The sequence below is a fragment of the Mixophyes fleayi genome, chromosome 6, assembly GCF_038048845.1.
Source record: "Mixophyes fleayi isolate aMixFle1 chromosome 6, aMixFle1.hap1, whole genome shotgun sequence".
In the NCBI taxonomy this organism is placed as follows: domain Eukaryota; kingdom Metazoa; phylum Chordata; class Amphibia; order Anura; family Limnodynastidae; genus Mixophyes; species Mixophyes fleayi.
In genome coordinates this window covers 176353812-176360647 of record NC_134407.1, presented here as the reverse complement: position 1 = coordinate 176360647, position 6836 = coordinate 176353812, and positions in this window count along the sequence as shown.

Genomic DNA, 6836 nt, shown 5'->3' with positions numbered 1-6836 from the left:
GCATATGCCCTCAGACTGGCTCGGCGAAGAGGTACGTTAATCCTTATCACTCCGCTGACCCGGTGGTATTTAATGATAAATTGAGGCAATAGGTGATTTTGTTTATTGCTGCAATAAGTGGTGATAAAAAAAAAAATCAGCCTTACTGACACATATTAATACCTACATCCCTATGCTCTTGTTAGGTGACCTACCCAAGGGTACTGCAGGGTAGGAGTTAAGCATAGCACCCTACTATCTCCCCCTAGACAAACACTAAGTAAGTCACCTAGTAAGATGTGGTAGTGCAGTGGTTGCCACTCCAGCCAAAGAGTGTGCAGCTATTTTTCTCAGAGCTTTGCCTGTTCTCTATTACAAATTAATTTTGCTAACTGCCTTTAAATAACAGAGAGGAGGGGTAGCAGGAGGACCAATCACAAGCTGCAATGTCTTGACCATCCCCATGACGTTCTCCAGGTCTATAACAAGAACACAAGAGCCCTGGGGAAAATAGCTGCACGGAGCATCATCCAGGACTCCGGATGAGTGAGGAAGCTCTTGATTCTTAGTTTCTTACACACAGTTTTAAAACAAGTATTTGCATTTTTGGGGATTAGTTTAACTTTACATTCAGTCATGATATGGTAACTTTTTCCAGATTGCTAGTCATTTCTATGGGTATCCATCCTGTAAATTAATTTAACATAATCACTGTCCCTAAATAAAACAGCAACTTCCTCATAACTACATACATTCCATGCAACAATGCACAGTTCACTTGTAAAATATTCCAAAGATTTGTTTCTTTTTACAATGTCATAAATAGTTACCATTTACAGAAACTTCAAAGAAGCACTTCACTTCCATCCAATGCCTGGAAACATTAAACTGAGCACAGGGAATTTTAAAAGCATGTATTATTTGTCTGTGCAATAACACACAGTTAGGGGAGCAGATCCCATGACAGGGTTAGGTTTCAGCCAAATGTCATTGCTGCTTTGTTAGAACTTGCTTTGGTGTATCTGGTATTGTACTTATATTGTATGGGCACTACTACTAGAGATAAGTGCAGTGTCGGACTGGGGCATGAAGGGCCCACCGTGGGACTGCAACACTAGGGGCCCACCAGAGGGGGTGTGGCCAGCCATCATAGAGGTGAGACCAGACACTAGAGTGGGAGTGGTCAGCTCACGAAGGACAGCTAGTACAATAGTGTAGTAAATAAAGTGTACAGTGTGTATATATAAAGAGTACACAGTCTTGACCTGCCCCTTAGATTGGGCAGAACAGTCACCAAAAATCGGGATTGTCTCACTAGACCAGGCTTGGCTAACCTGTGGCACTCCAGGTGTTGTGAAACTACAAGCCCTAGCATGCTTTGCCAATATGTAGCAGTTTATTGCTGGAAAGGTATGCTGGGACTTGTAGTTTTACAACACCTGGAGTGCCACAGGTTAGCCAAGCCTGCACTAGACTCAGATCATTTGACAGACTGTCCTACCTGTACATGTCACTTTTACCACCTGTGGCTGCTGGTTTCTTTAGTTGCGGCTTGTCTGGATCCTGGAATGTTGGGGCCCTATTTGGAAAACTAATGGGTACATTTAGAGAGTTCCAACCAGCCCCAGCGTTAAATCAATAGTACCAACAATTAATACTTAGGCCTTCCTCCAGCCCCAACATTAAAGTAATAGTATTCCCATTTAATAAACCTATTTCCCTCCCTCCAGACAGCCCTTGCAATAAATTAATTGCATTTACATATAATAAATATACCTATTTTCAGCAACCATCACTGCCATTAAATAATTCATATTCACATTTAATAAATAGACCTCATGCTACTCAAACTCAGCCCCACATTCAAGTAATAACCCCCAAACCACCCCCTCTTATATTAATAGTCCCCACTATAAAATTAAATTGCTCCATCTTCACCCTACAAACAAAATAGCAACCATTATTTAGCCACCACCTACCACACACATATTACATTGCCACAAGCCCGCTGTGCCATCACACATACATTACTGTGCCCCTTAATCACCATGCTTTGCCTCCTTATGATCACACTGCGCCCTCCATGCTGCTTTTGCCTCCCCCTTCTCCTGGCCAACCTCCATCACCCTGTGCCATGCTGCTTTGGCCCCCCTTCACACTCTGCCATGCTGCTTTGGCCCCCCTTCACACTCTGCCATGCTGCTTTGGCCCCCCCCTTCACAATCTGCCATGCTGCTTTGGCCCCCCTTCACACTCTGCCATGCTGTCTTTGCCCCTTTTCACTCTCTGCCATGCTCCCCCTTCACTCTACCATGCTCCCCCTTCATGCTGTTCGTGCTCCCCCTTCACTCTGCCATGCCCCCCTTCACTCTGCCATGCCCCCCCCTTCACTCTGCCATGCTGTTTGTGCTCCCCCTTCACGCTGCCATGCTCCCCCTTCACACTGCCATGCTCCCCCCTTGCTTCCGTTCCTTCACTTACCTTTTCTATCGGCTTCTTTCTTCTCTTCTTCTGTCTTCTTCCCGACTCCTCTCTGCGGTGCTCCTCACTGAACGTCGGGCGTGATGACGTCACGCCCGACATTCATTGAGAACGGAGCAGAGAGGAGTCAAGCGCCGTGGTCATATGAGTATTATTATTTTATTTTTTTTAAGTTTTCCGTTCCCCCCACCAACGAAGAAGGGAACGATCAGGGTCGGGGCCTACGGCGGGATAGCCCGTTCCCCAGCCGGGTCAGTCCGTCCCTGGATAAGTGACATTCTCAAAACTGTTCCACAAATTATTCTCCTCATTTGCACTTTAACCCCTTAATTTCAGACATTTATTTGGTGGCATTTAGTCTTACCCAACCATACTACACAGTAGTAGAACTATTCACATACTGTCAACTCTTTGAAATGAAAATATATAAATACAGTGGAATGGCATTCCGTGGAACAGCAAAGGAAAAGAGGAACACAAGGACTGTATCACCGGAAGTTCGCACCTCTGAGGCATTGTTTCTGAGAGCTCGTACTTTTTTGTTGGGAGGGAAGATAATGATGTCTAAAGCTTTTTGGCTGACCAGTTGGGAAACAGACTTTTTATAGTACACACCGATAGCAAGAGATTTGTGAATGAGCTTCTCCTTAAATGTAAAGATGTGTGGACTTTGTTTTATCCCTTAAGTTGGACTTAATAGACCCAAAGGGTCAACTTTGTTAATTTAACCACTTGCCAACATGTATTGTAAGATACACTCTTTGGCAGACTGTATCTAGCATTAAACTGCAGGTCAATGATCTGTATTCAGGGGGGAAGAATCACATACAGTTCTTTGCTCACATGCCATCCCCACCACTCTACCATCTACACTATGCCAGCAGTTTTGAAATGCCTAGAGATATATTTACTAAACTGCAGGTTTGAAAAAAGTGGAGATGTTGCCTATAGCAACCAATCAGATTCTAGCTGTCATTTTGTAGAGCGTACTAAATAAATGATAAATAGAATCTGATTGGTTGCTATAGGCAACATCTCCACTTTTTCAAACCCGCAGTTTAGTAAATGAACCCCCCAGTGTAAATAGCTTTTATACTAAATTTGAATTGCTGTCAGGCATGTGAGTGGGGGGATTAATAATAAAATGAAGTCAAATACAAACTTGACACTAGTGGATACAAACATGAGGCTTGGCAAGTAATTTAGTAATAAAACTGAAACTAATGAAAGGACTGTTCCTAAATTGATAGTGAAAAGAGTAAAACTGCTATTTCAAAGTCAGATCTACTATGTGCATTTAAACCTAGACACATATTTTACAGATGCAGTTCCAAAGATCAAACTATGTGTGCGCACCATGTTCATTTCCATCTGGACCCATAAATCCACATAGAGTGTTTTTATGGGCTAGTTTCAAAATCTGAACTGAAGGCATGCTGTGAGCTTGCTCTTTGTTATGCACAAGGTGGACAATTAAGCACATTTGCACATATAGAAATGTAATTTATGATAATGTATTTTGCAATTCATAAATTGCCTTCATTTTATGAAGGTGGGTTTTTAATGTTCGTTTGAAAGAGGACAGATTAGGGGAAGTTCTGATGGAGCGAGGGAGCTTGTTCCAATGGAGGGGAGCGGCGCGGGAGAAGTCTTGGATACGTGCGTGAGAGGAGGTAATCAGAGAGGAAGAGAGGCGACGATCGTTGGACGATCGCAGTGAGCGGGAGGGAGTGTGAATAGAGATAAGGTTAGAGATGTAGGGAGCAGTGGAGTTGGCGAGGGCCTTGTAAGTCAGAGTGAGGAGCTTGAAAAGGATTCTGTAGGGGAAGGGGAGCCAGTGAAGGGCTTGGTAGAGTAGGGATACAGAGGTGGAACGGCGATAGAGGAAAATAAGCCTAGCAGCGGCGTTAAGTACAGATCTAAGGGGAGCGAGATGAGAGAGGGGGAGGCCTATAAGGAGAAGGTTGCAGTAGTCCAAGCGGGAGATAATCAGAGAGTGGACGAGAGATTTGGTGGCATCCTGGGAGGGCTGAATGCGGGTAATGTTGCGAAGCTGGAAACGGCAGGATTTGGCGAGAGAGTGAATGTGAGGGGCAAAGGAGAGAGAGGAGTCGAGGATGCCACCTAGGCAGCGGAGTTGGGGAACAGGGGAGATAGATGAGTTGTCAACAGTGATGGAGAGGTCAGAGGGGAAGGAGGTACGAGAGGGAGGAAAGACAATGAGTTCAGTTTTAGCAAGATTGAGTTTAAGAAATCTAGAGGACATCCAGGAGGAGATGGCAGAGAGGCATGCGGATACCCTGGAGAGAAGGGAGGGAGAGAGATCAGGAGAGGAAAGGTAGAGTTGAGTGTCATCAGCATAAAGGTGGTACTTGAGGCCGAAGGAGCTGATGAGTGCACCCAGAGAAGAGGTGTATAGTGAGAATAGTAAGGGTCCAAGGACAGAGCCCTGAGGGACCCCGACTGGAAGGGAGGAAGAGGGGGAGAGAGAATCAGAGGTGGAAACAGAGAAGGAACGGTCGGCAAGGTAAGAGGTGAACCAGGAGAGGACGGTACCGGAGAGGCCAATGGACTGAAGGGTGTGAAGCAGGAGGGGGTGGTCAACGGTGTCAAAGGCCGCTGAGAGGTCGAGGAGAATCAGGAGGGAGTAGTGGCCCATGGCTTTAGCCGAGAGGAGCAAATATGAGCAAATACAATGCATACCCATCTTATCAGTACACAATGCAGAGAGCACTATCTAGTGAGCAGCATATAATATAGAGCTAATCTTAATGATTAGTGGACCGCGCAGAGACCATGCTAGTGAGCACTGTACCATATAAAGCACAATGAGAGACTAAAATACAATACATAACTCATTCTAGTGATCCTTTTACAATTCAGACCTGGCACTCGTGATCCTAGCACACTGTTTAAATAGTAAAGAAGTCCTGTCACAGAGCTAACTTCACTAGGACATCTTTTACCAGAAGGCAGTCAGCGGAGACCTACAGCCTCCACTATTAGGTCAATGTAACCTGTTACTGCGAGAACCAGTTTTCATTAAATTAAAGTATAAATGTCTGGTATCTCACTTCAACATACATGTCTTAATCAGATAGGTACAGGCATTAATATAGTGGGTCTGATTCATTAAGGAAGTAAATAAAGAAAGAAAGAAAAAGAGTAACTTAGAACCTTTCCAAAACCATGTTGCATTGGATGAGAAGATATATTTACAATGTGATATATAGTTGGAGTAGGGCATGTCCTAGATCAACTTTATATTTCAGTGTAGAAACAAAGCTAACACATATTTGTGTGCTACATGACAAAAACAGCCTGTATTTATATACTATGTCAGTGGATCCCAAACTTTCTTAGTTCAAGGGACCCTTAGGGTCTCCATCATTTTTGCAAGGCACCCCTAAGCCAAAATAATTACCAAGTAGTCACCCACCTTACTTACCACCAGCCCTGGCCACGCCACCCCAGGAGGTCGCTGTGGTACCCCAGGGAGCCACGGCAGCCAGTTTGCGAACCACTGTACTATGTGCAATTTAATAAACTAATTTGCACCCCTTGCATTGTAACATGGGTTGTCCAAGAGAAAATTTACTCTTTTTTTTGCCTTAATTTCCTTAATGAATCAGGCCTAATGTGTTTATTGCGATAAGCAGGACGGACAGATGGCACTCATAGAGTTTTGCTTATCCACTTTTGCTGAATTTCTATTCAGATGTGTCAGGATGGAACAGTCAACAAAGTGTGCAATTCCAGCAATCACAAGACTAGTTTGCATTTTCTGCGACCTTGTGCCTGACTAAACATTCAGTCACCTAACTAGTCACCAGCCAACTAGTTCAGCATCGGTCGCCTCGCTCACAACACACAACCACCTATTCATACATCCTCCCCAGCACTAATAAACAAGGAATTAATTACATCCACAGAGGTGCTGCTGTTCTTCCATGGACATTTTCTCAGATCTGGCAGAAGTTAATCTTCTGCTCCTTGTTAATCACCACACCTGTGTCTCTGATTATTTATGCCCGTTCCTCCCCATGCACCTTGCTGGTCATTGTTTGTTTTTCCTCTAGACTACCTGCTTTGCTTCATTCTGTTCTTGTGATATCCTTGCACTCCTAGACCTGCTGCTCAGTAACCACTTACTATTTTCCTGAACTTAGTCACCTGGAGGCAAACCTGAAATATGTCTTATGTTTGGACATACTGCAAGTTTACAGCTCCTACAAAATTCTGGCACTTGATGTTCATCTTTGTTCAGCTAAGTTTCCTGTACCTGCTGTGTTGTTTTTATTACCATTTACTTATTATCCTGCCACACCTGGATGTTTGTTTATTTATTTACTAAGTCTTACCTGGTCAGTGTTTAC